The following is a 12,208-nucleotide window of genomic DNA, read 5'->3' as shown; positions in this document are numbered from 1 at the left end:
TTTGCTATTTTATGACATTTAAATTTTTTTTAATAAGCAAAATTATTCAACATATTCAGTAAACACATAATATCTGGTAACAGGGTGGCCACAGATTTTTTTGAAATTTCTTCCAGGTTTATTAAGTTACAATATCTTTTTTCTTTTTATGCTATAAAATTTGATAAAAGAGTAGTTGATAAACATGTTTTGAAAAACTTTCCTTTACAAAAAAAGTATTTAGTAAATGTGTATTTGTTGACATTTTTTATTTAAATTTTGTACCCCAATAAAGTTATTTAATTATATTTGAGTTATTTCTGGTGCATTCCAGATTTCAAAATTTCATATCTAAAAATATTTAAAATTTTAGGTTTTTGAAGACTTTGTAAAAAACTTAAGTTTTTCTAAATTTTTTTAAGTAGTTTCAGATTTTTTTGCCTTAATTTTCAAAATTCTAGTTTTAATAAGGTAAAATTGCCATCTTGTTGATAATTTTATAATTTGTGAAATAAAGTTGTCAAAAGTAAATATAAAACACCACTTTATTCAGATTAAATTGGTGGCAGGCATTTGATAAACATTCACAATGTAATAATAGAAACACAAGAAAAGTACTCATATAAAACAAAAAACAAATAAAACTTAGAAAAAATTAATGATTTATAAATAATGACAAATTTCACAAAAATTTACATGGCAGGTTAGCACTTTTTCAATACAATAAGTTATAAGCAGATAACCATTTTAACCTTTAAGTTTTTAATTGAAAAATAAGTATTTTCTCTTACCTCTTCAACAACAAGCGTCAAGCAAGCAAATTTCATCTTGGCTATTTAATTATTAACAACTATTGATCTAAAAACAGTTTAAGAAAAAGCTGTTTTCAAATAAAAATATTTATGAATTATTTGGATAATACTCACAAAGCTTAAACCTAAACATTAAAAGCATCAAATTGTGGGATACCCTGAAAAATTGTTTAGGAATTAACATTTAATTTATAAAAAATAAGATACATCAACTATATAAATTTAAAACGATTTACAAATAAATGGACTTCAATCAAACCAATTTTAGTAAGTATTTATTCAGTTCCTGTAATATTATCAATTAAACCATTTATTGCCAACATATTATTGGTTTTTATAAATAAACAAATAATCCCTTACTAGGGAAAAAATATTAGACGTTATGTCTTTTAACTAATCTGTTTCAGGTTGGGTGTGTAAAATATATAAAACTTTAAAGAAAACTTTTACAGAATTCTTTTTAAATAAAAAACATTGTTTTATTTCTTCTCTGAAGAAAAGATCTTTGTTAAAAAAGATGTTTTAAAAGAAATAAACATATTATAAAATGCTTACAACAATTGTGGAAAACTATATAATTCACTTGAGACGCATACAATTTGTTTTAAAAATATATTCTAAATATTAAACTTTGTGAAAGCAACAAAAATTTTTTAGAAAGTTTATTCTTTTAACTACTCACACTTGTTTTATAAAAAAAAATGACGTTTTTTTTATTTTTCTTGTTTAAAAAAAGTCCAAACATTTATTGAATTTTAGAGTTTTAAAACTACATGAAACTGAAAATTTAAAGACTGATTTATAATTAAGATCGAGTGTGATTTTTAATCTAATCAAGATAATAATTAAACATTTTGTTTTTCAAAAAAAAAAAATAACTGTTTTATGAAACTCTAGATGTCATTTAAATATTAAAACTTAATAATAAAAATAATAACTAATTTAATTTTTTACCTGAAATTCTCATTAACAAAGACTTGCAGGGTAGCCATAGCTTTCTGCAAAATACTGTTTTTGAGTTTGTTTAAAATAGTTGTTATAAATAATAAAAGATTTTACAGTCCTTATCAGCATGTGCTTAGTCTTGTCGACTTAAGAGCACAAAAAATATTACTTTAGACTTTAGAGCCGCTAATTTACAAAAGCATCGTTTATAACCACACTGCTTTAAAACAAAAAGTAAAAAAGTTTACTAATATTGACAATAACATTTTATCTTTTAAGTATTCAAGTAAAATCTTTTGTACTACTATTTTTAGAGTAACCTAAAAACTTTTTTTTTTAAATATTTAAGTAAGTAAATAAACTTATACAGTGAGTTTAATTTAGTTTAGATTCTTTAGTAAAATGTAACATTTTTTAACAACTATTTGTTTCTTTAAATGACGAATGAGTTATTGAAAGCTTTTAGACCCAATTTGGCAGAAAATAATTTAACGTACAAGTTTGCCGAATTGTTCATTGCTGATTCTAATCCGGGATACTCTGACCATACTTATGCGCTTAGCGGTGATGTTTTAGATATAGCATTATATTCAACTGCCCGAGCAGTTCGTCGAACGTTTAATAAACTTTCTTTATTAATAAACGGCCACTTAAACCAACGGTAATAGTCAAGTTGTTTTATGTTACAAAACAAATTTAGAGAGTCTTCAAAATCCGTCGCACTAATTCTCTCGTATGGATAGTTGTAGTTTTGTATGTGTCCTAAAAGTTTAATGAAAAGTTTTATCATCTTTCCATTTTAATATTTGACTTGATATATTACAAACAATTGTATGCACCTTACTGCTTATTTTTGTAAACTTAGTCCGCTGGTAAAATTTTTTATTTTTTGATGTGGAATAAGCATTTTTGTTACGACATGACTTAACATTTCATCTTTTTTCTATACTCTATTACTTGGTTTGACATTGTTTATAAATTCGTTCAATAACTCCTATAATAATAATATACTGCTGATTTTACCTCTTTAAATATGTTTTGTTGAAAAAAAAGTTTTAGTGAAATTGTTTGTAAACTATTACACAGCTTTAATAAACGTTAACTACAAATTAATGTTAATGCTGATATAACTGATACCTTATTAAAAATAAAATTAGCTATATATCTTTTCAAATAATTCTAAACTTGTTACAGTCAAACTAACCAGACTCAAATAGCAATTAGTTGTAATTATATTACATATTTACAGTTTTATTTTAAAATCTTAACATTTTTAAGTTTCTTATAAGCAAACAACTTAAGTTCTAGTTAAAAATTCATAAATATTTAGTTTAGTATTTTAAACTTAGATTTCTATTACTAAGTAGTTATAATTTTATATAAAGAGCCTTTAGAACGAATTTTAATAAAAGCAACTAACCTTTGAACTAAATATGATTTTACATCAATTATCGTTAAAAACTAAGGTTGCTAAAATTAACCAAATTTTGTAATAATAAAACAAACATTTTTAACAATACATTTGTAGCTTTATTTATATATAAAAAATATTTAATAGACTTTTTAACTAAATACTTTTTATCGTCATTTATTATTATTTTTTCAGATCAGTATGTTTGTATTAGAAACTTATGAAAAGTTTTGAAACTTATCTATAAATAGTTTATATTCTACTACAAAGTTACTTAATGTTTATCAAAAAACTAACTTATCAGTTTTAAATTTTTAAAAGTTATGTTTTATAAACTTATATTTACACTGCATAAAGAAAAAAAATATATATTAACTCTTTGCTGAATAATAAAAAAAGGTTTTAAAGTTTGTTCTAAGGACCTAGTTAACTAAAAAAAAATTGATTATCAAGTTAAATTATAGTCTTTTCAGACCGGGTTTCCAAAGTGAGCCACAAGCCCTTCAGGGGTCACTACAGAAATCTAGGGGCCACATGGGAGCTATGAGTAGTAAAGGGGCCTTAAGGAGCAATGAAGGCATAATTACAAACTAATACATAAATTTCTAAAGTTGACGGTGAAGAGCAAATAATAATTTTTAGGTTTATTTTAGGGTAATTATTGAACTTGTATTAAATATTCTCGAAAAATTTAAGAATTTTGGGTTTACTCACGTTTTCAAAAAATATAAATTACCCAATGCTGCGACTTAATTTATTTAAAAGAAACAAGAAAAAAAAACTGTAATATAATAAAAGCTATTCAAAACTCTTAAAAAAATTTCAAAAACCGATAAAATACATTTAAAAAAATTTCTTCTCCAAAAGTATTACTTCAAATTTCACAACTTTTCATATATTTTAACTTATATAAAAGTATTCTCTTGTTCTTAGTAAGTATTTTTTAGTGTTACATCATATTTTGCAATTAGTAGTGTTCGAAAGTTTTAAATTAAAAAAAAAATTATCTTAACTTAAGGTTTTAAAAATCTGTTTAAATTGACAAAATTAAACACTTAAGACACTATATTATCAATACAGTACAATATCAAATGTTACTCATTTTTATAAATCTGTAGTGCATTTAAACGAAGTATTTTATTTTTAAGGGTTTACTTGTTTGTTTAGTTTTTGAAATTAAAACTTACACCTTATGAATACATATGTTTAGTTTTCTGCTTTTAACACTTTTTAAATTGTTACAAAATTTTAATAGTCATTATACAAATTTTGAATATGTACTTTTGCAAGATATTAAAGTGATATAGTTTTGAGATTAAAAGATATAAAAGTTTATAAGCCATATTATTTTTTTTTTAATTATTACTCTATATGTGCTTTTGTAAACATGATAAATTGACAAAGTTAGTTGATTAGTGCTGCTAAATATATTAAGCTACAAAATTAATAAAGGTTGCAAGTAGTAAAAGCTTACATCCACTAAATATGTATCACTATTCAAGTTTCTTGATGAAGTTTAGAAAAAAATACCTGTTTTGTATTTGTAACTTCTTTTTTAAGCAGATATCTAATTTATCTATTTAATTTTTGAACAACTGATTTATAAAATGAACAATAGTTAAATTTTTTTCTAAATTTAAAAAATTAACAAATTCAGTAAACTTGTAATTAAAGTTAAGGTTTGTAAATATCTATAAAATTCATAAATAATTATAGATAAGTAAAACTTAAATTTTTCAAAAAAGGTATAAGTGTAACTAACATCTGCATACCATGGTCATATTTGATATTTTGGTTATTTTATACGCTAATAATGCTCCAAAAGTATTGTCACCAAGAGGTGTTAATCAAGACCTTCCTGAGGATCGAAAAATTATGACTGGATTTGAAGAAAGTACGAGATTAGATGATAAAGTGAGAAGTATGTACGAAACCTATCTCAATCTGGCAGAAAACAATTTAACGTACAAGTGCACCAAATTGTACGTAACTAAATCTTATCCAGAAATTTCAGACAGTTTATTTGCGGTTGGCAGTGGTTATGTAGAAATTGATCTGAATGCCACTGCCGGAGAAGCTCTTCAAACGTTCAATAGTCAGTTTCCCGGGGAAGACAAGCTCATGGTGATAGTCAAGTTGTTTTACGTTACAAGACAAACTTAGAGAGTCTATTAAACTTCGACGCACTAATTCTTGTCGTTTGTATAATTGCAGTACTTTGTGTGTATTCAAATTTTGAAAATTTATATCTTATTTCCATTTTTCATATCTTGTATTAATATATTGTAAACAGTTTTATGCACATTACTGCTCATTTATAAAAATATAGTCTGCTGGTATACGTTTTTAGTTTATAAAAAAACCTTTTTGTTATGCAACTTTTCTCATTTTTTATACATTACTACTTAGTTTGACTTCCTTTATAAATTTGTACAATAAATTTTCAATAAATAATAAGCAGCTGTTAATTGTTAAATATGTTATCGTTAAACTCTACTTATAGTAATCGTGAATGATATCAAAGCTTACACAAATGTTGAAATTACAAGAGTAAATTGTTTTACTAATAAAGAATAGTATAGAATAATCTGATGTTTATATCAATCTAATGATTCAACTGATAATGGTTACTTTAGTATGCAGTTTAATAGCTTCTAAAAATAATATAGTTCAAAGAACTTATGACTCAACATCGCAATTCTGATTATATGTATTCATATAATATGTACAGCAAAAGAATGTACAAAAACATAAAGCCAATTACTTAATCAGTTCACTTGAAGTGATTTTGTTATCTTGAGAGAAATGTTCAAAATGCACGTTTGAATAATAAACTATATTGTAGATAAAAATTATATAAATTTTACGTATTACAGGATATTTAATGTTTTATAAAGAATGTAAAATTAATAAAATAAAATTTGTAGTTATACAAATATTTTGTTCTACTTTATTTAATACAAAGTTCAAAAAAAAGTGTCAGCTATTTATAAAATAGTTTATCTTGAGTTAAAAATTTTTGTCTAGCTTAAACTTATTATTTTATAAAATCAGTTTTCAGTTTTACTGTTAATTAACATAAACAATTTTATTTTTGCTTTTTGCATAAAACTTTTAAATAAAGTTTTTAGGAATAGTAGTTTTAATAACAAAATAGCATGATCAGTTTTGTTTTAAACTTGGAGTCCTTAACTTTAAAATCAAAGATAAAATTAAGGTCAAAAATGTATTTTTTTTTTCATCTATTTCAGTGTATTAGTAAGTGATTTAAATCTACGTTAATTTTAAAGTAATTTAAAAACATTAAATATTAATAGGTTTTTACGGAAATAATTGTATATCAATCCAATTTTTTATTCTTCATACATTTACAGTCTACTTAAAATCAAAAAAAAGCTCAAAGTTAAAACTTTATTTAAAATCAGTTTAGCTTAATGATATTAGTATCTAATGCAATAGTTAATTTATTTACCTCAAACATAAAACTGTTAATTAATTTTTAAGTCTTAATTATATCTTTAGTTGTTTAGTAAACTTATTCTAAAAGACAAGTGAACTTTATTTCAAATTTTTTTATTTTATTTTTAGCATAGAAACACAAAAATAATATCATGGTGTAGTAAATGCTTTTCAATTGATAGAAAACTCATATAGAATGGTTTTGAAAAACTGTGATAAAATTTGTTATAAAAAAAACTTAAAACAGTCAAAACTGTCAGTCAAACTATTCAAATGTATACATTGTAACTAGTCAAGGTTGAAAAACACTTAATTAAACCTATTCAAAGTTAACAGTTTTTTTCTTTTATATTAATTACTTTTTTAATTTTCATTTCGTTATTCTAAGATATAAGTAAATAAAAAACCATAAACAAATTGTTAAAAAAATTGTAATATTACAAAAATAAACAAAAAACTAAACATTTATAACTTTTATTAATTTTACTATCACACATACAAACTTCAAGTAAACTGTCAAAATTTTTGTAACCTGCTAAAATACTTCCTCAATTGTAAACATTCAGGTAAAACTGACAATATGATTTTAACGCTTTTTCCTTTTGACATTCTCATGAAAGTAGCATTGTCATTCTTAAGTTTATTTTTAGACTGTTTTAAACTAGTCGATAATAAAATTACACTGATGCTAAACTTATTTTTGTATTCGGCAACTAAGTTATTTTAGAATTTTAATTTAATACTTATACCAGTTAAGCTTATTTTTATTTAAAGTTATACAATACTTTTGTAAATAAAAGTTGTATGATTGTTTTCTGTAAAAAAAAACAGTGATCTAAACAGTGCAATGTTTTTTATATAAGCTATTATCATTAATACTTTTTATTATTGTAAAATCTTGTCTAATTTTTGGGTCAGCATATGTCTGAAGTGTTCATTCTTTTTAACTTTTGCGGGTAAAATGTGTTTTGATACACATTGGATGTTATAAAACTAGTTTTAAATTGTTTTTGTAGTAACATTTAAAGATAAAAGTACGATAAAGCTTCTTTAGTTAAATTTAAAATAACTTCATGTTTTTTTACTGTTCTTTTAACAATGCACCTTGGTAAGTTGCGTGTTTAGAAATAAAGTTAATTTTGAAAACTTTTACAATAATGTGTAAGTATTGTTACGAAAATTTAAAAAACTTTTCTAATGCTTTTTATACTTCTTATCAGTTTTAATTTGCTACACTCGGGAAAAAACAAATCTAAAATCTAGTGATGTTATTTTATTAATAAAACTTACTTATAATTTAATTTAATTACATAATTTTTTTTATTTTACGAAGCAGTGATACAATACAAACTTCAAAGGTATTTTGTTAACGATCGTTCAAAAAATTCATTTAACCGTACAAATGCCCATGAATAAAAATATACCCTAAAAAGTTTCCCTAATTATTTTTACAATAAAATGTTGTGAAATTAAATAACTTAAAATAAACATTTTAATAAAGTTATTTGAAACTCAACAAAAGTTATTTTAAAAACTACAAACTCTGTTTATCATAATGTACTAAGGTATAAAATAAAGTTTCCACTTATGTTTCCAATTTTTAAAATTATATTAAAAGCTAGATTTGCGTAAATTAGTTTTTTATATAAATCAAGAACAAAACTATTTATTTTGCGATAAAGTTTCGTTCAAATACCTATGTATGATACTTAACTAAAGATATTATTTTACTTAATAAGTAATAAAATTTATCCAAAATATTTAGTTTCAAAATAAAAATCTAGTTTTATTTGTTTTTAAAGTAACATCTTGCATACAAATGCTTACAACTCCCTAAAAGTAACAATAATTAAGTAATAATACTTATCCAAATTATTCATTTTCAAAATAAAAATATGTTTTTAACTAATTATAACCATACAACATAAGTTGGGACTAGAGTAACTTAAGTTCAAACAACTAAATCTAATAAATTGAGTTTATACAAAAACATACACTTTACAAGATCCAATATACAAATCAATTTAAAAAAGCTATTTGTCAGAAAGTTGTAGTGATTAAATTCTATAAGTATTTCAAATTGTTACCAACGAACAAAAATTTTAAACCTGCAAATCGTTATAGTATTTAAATCTTTTTCTTAAAGCTTAACTGTTTGTAGTGTGTTTACAAAAAATATCGTTTTATCTTTTACATACTTATACTGTTTGTTTTTTATTCTTAGTTTCATCATTTTAGTAACTTTTTAGAGCGGATTTAATGACTTCTTAAGCAGAAAGAGTAGTATTTGCTAACAAACCATAATATAATTTATTTTTTATGTATTTATAATCTATTTTTTTAAATGTTTTATTTACATTGCATAACAAATTTTTTTATATTAACTGTTTATTGAATAATAAAAAAGCGCTTTTAAAGTTTGTTCTAAGGACCTAGTACACGAAAAATCCTTCGGTTATCAAGTCAAATTGTAGTTTTTTTAGACCAGGGTTTCTAAAGTGAGCCACAAGCCCTTCAGGGTCATTAGAGAAATCTAAGGGCCACAGGGGAGCTATGAGTAGTAAAGGGGCCATTAGAGAAATCTAAGGGCCACAAGGAGTCATGAAGCCATAATTTTAAACCAACACTTAAAACTCGGAAATTGACGGTGAAGAGCAAAAAATAATTTATAGGTGTATTTTAGGATAATTATTGAACTTGTATTAGATATTATTGAAAAACCTAAAAAGTTTAGGTTTATTCACGTTTTCAGAAAATATAAATTTCCCAATGCTGTGACTTAGTAGCTTGTTTATTTATTTTTTGAAATTAAAACTTACACCTTATGAAATACATATGTTTTGTTTTGTGTTTGTAACACTTTTTAAACTGTTACAAAACTTTAATAGTCATTATTAAAATTTTGAATATGTACTTTTGTAAGATATTAAAGCGATATAGTTTTGAGATTGAAGGATATAAAAGTTTTAAAACCATATTAACACTTTTTAACTATTACTCTATATGTGCTTTTGTAAACATGATAAATTGACAAAGTTAGTTGATTAGTGTTGCTAAATATATTAAGCTACAAAATTAGTAAAGGTTGCAAGTAGTATAACTTATATCCATTATATATTTATCACTATTCAAGTTTAGAAATAAGTATCTGTTTTGTATTAGTAACTTCTTTTTTATGCAAATATTAAATTTATCTATTTAATTTACAAACAAATGATTTATAAAATGTAAGACTGTTAAATTTGTTTTTTCAGTTTTAAAAAATTAATAAATTCAGTAAACTAGTAATTAAAGTTAGTGTTTGTAAATATCTATAAAATTCATAAATATTGATAGATAAGTAAAACTTTAACTTTTTCAAAAAGGTACAAGTGTCACTAACATCTGCATACCATGGTCATATTTGATGTTTTGGTTATTTTATACGTTAATAATGCTCCGAAAAGATTGTCACCAAGAGGTGTTGCTGAACACCTTCCTGAGGATAGCAAAATTATGTTTGCATCTGGAGAAAGTACGAGATTAGATGAAAAAGCCAGAAATATGCACGAAGGCAATCTCAGTGTGGCAGAAAACAATTTAACGTACAAGAGCACCAAATTGTACGTAACTTTTTCTGGTCCAGGACTTTCAGACAATTATTTTGCGGTCGCCAGTAATGTCGTAGAAATTGATCTGAATGCCACTGCCGGAGAAGCTCTTCAAACGTTCAATAGTCAGTTTCCCGGGGAAGATAAGCTCATGGTAATAGTCAAGTTGTTTTACGATTCAAGTCAAACTCAGACAGTCTTTCAAGCTTCGACGCACTAATTCTTGTCGTATTTTGTATAGTTGCAGTATTTTGTGTGTTCACAGAGTTTCAAAATTTATATCTTATTTCCATTTTTTATATCTTGTATTAATATATTGCATACAGTTGTATATTACTGCTCATTTATATAAATGTAGTCCGCTGGTATATGTTTTTAGTTTAATATTGTAAAAGCTTTTTGTTACGCGACTTTTCTCATTTCTTTATACTTTACTACTTTGTTTGAAATCCTTTATAAGCTTGCATAATAAATTTTCAATAAACAATAAGCAGCTGTTAATTATTAAACATGTTATCGTTAAACTCTACTTGTAACAATCGTGAATAATTTTGAAGCTCCTACAAATGTTGAATTGTTAAGAGTATATTTATTATAGTTCAAAAGTAGTATGGTATACACAGTAGAAGTCTTAAATGATTTTGACATGAAAGTAAGGTTACTTTTGTGTGCAGTTTAAAAGCTTCTAAAAATAATATAAATAGAAGAGTTTATGACTCACAATTGCAATTCTGATTATGTATTTATAATTATGTACAGCAAAAGAATGTTTAATAACAGTAAGCTACTTACTTAATCAGTTTACTAAGTAACTTTTCATCTCGAGAGAAAAAATGTGCAAAATGCACGTTTAAAAATAAGTTATATTATAGATGAAAATTATATAAATTTTACGTATTACAGGACATTTAATGCTCTATAAAGAATGTAAACTTATTAAGAGAAAATTTGTAGTTGTACAAATATTTTGTTTATTTAAATTAAAACAAAGTTCAATTTAAAAAAAAGTCAGCTATTTATAAAATAGTTTATCTCAGTTATTAATTATTGTCTAACATGAACTTTAAGTTAAATAGTATCTGTTTTCAGTTTTAAATTTATTGTTAATAAGTTAAATGTTAATTTTTACTTTTTACATAAAATTTTAAATAACATATTTAAAAATAGTTGTTTTAATAATAATTTAACATGATCAGTTTTGTTTTAAATTTGAAGTCCTTAAAACCGTATTTTTTTATCTTTTTCAGTATATATGTAATTGAATAAAATCTATGTTGATGTTAAAGTAAATTAAAAACATTGAATATTACTAGTTTTTTACAAAAATCTTTGTATATCAATTCAATTTTTTTATTTTTCATACCATTACAGTCTACTTAAAATTAGTTAAAGCTCAATGTTAAAACTTGTTCTAATATCAGTTTAGCTAAATGATAATAATATCTAATGTAATAGGTAATTTATTTACTTTATACATAAAAGCTGTTATTCAATTTTTAAGTCTTAATTGTGTCTTTTAAGTTGTTTGTTAAACTTATTCTAAAAAACAAGTGGGCTTTTTCCAATTTTTTTGTTTTATTTTTGTGTATAAACACAAAAATAGTGTTATGGTTTAGTATATGCTTTTCAATTGATAGAAAACTCCTATAGAATGGTTTTGAAAAACTGTGATAAAATTGTTATAAAAACTTGAAACAGTCAAAACTATTAGTCAAACTATTCAAATGTATACATTGTAACTAGTCAAGATTAAAAAACATTTTAATAAACTTACTCAAAACTAACAATTTTATCTTTTTTATCAATTATTTTTTTAATCTTTACTTGGTAATTTGAAGATAAAATAAATAAAGAATTATTAAGCTTTTCCAAAATTAACAAACTTATTTTTCTTATAAATTCCTGTTGTAATCTTCATTTAGTTAGTTTAAGATATAAATAAAATAAAAAGTTATATATAAAGATAAAAAAATGTTAAAAATTTGTAACTTTACAAAATTTAACAAAATACT

This window comes from Thalia democratica, chromosome 7, assembly GCF_965202585.1.
Source record: "Thalia democratica chromosome 7, ktThaDemo2.hap1.1, whole genome shotgun sequence".
Taxonomy (NCBI): Eukaryota; Metazoa; Chordata; class Thaliacea; order Salpida; family Salpidae; genus Thalia; species Thalia democratica.
Note: the sequence above shows the minus strand (reverse complement) of the source record.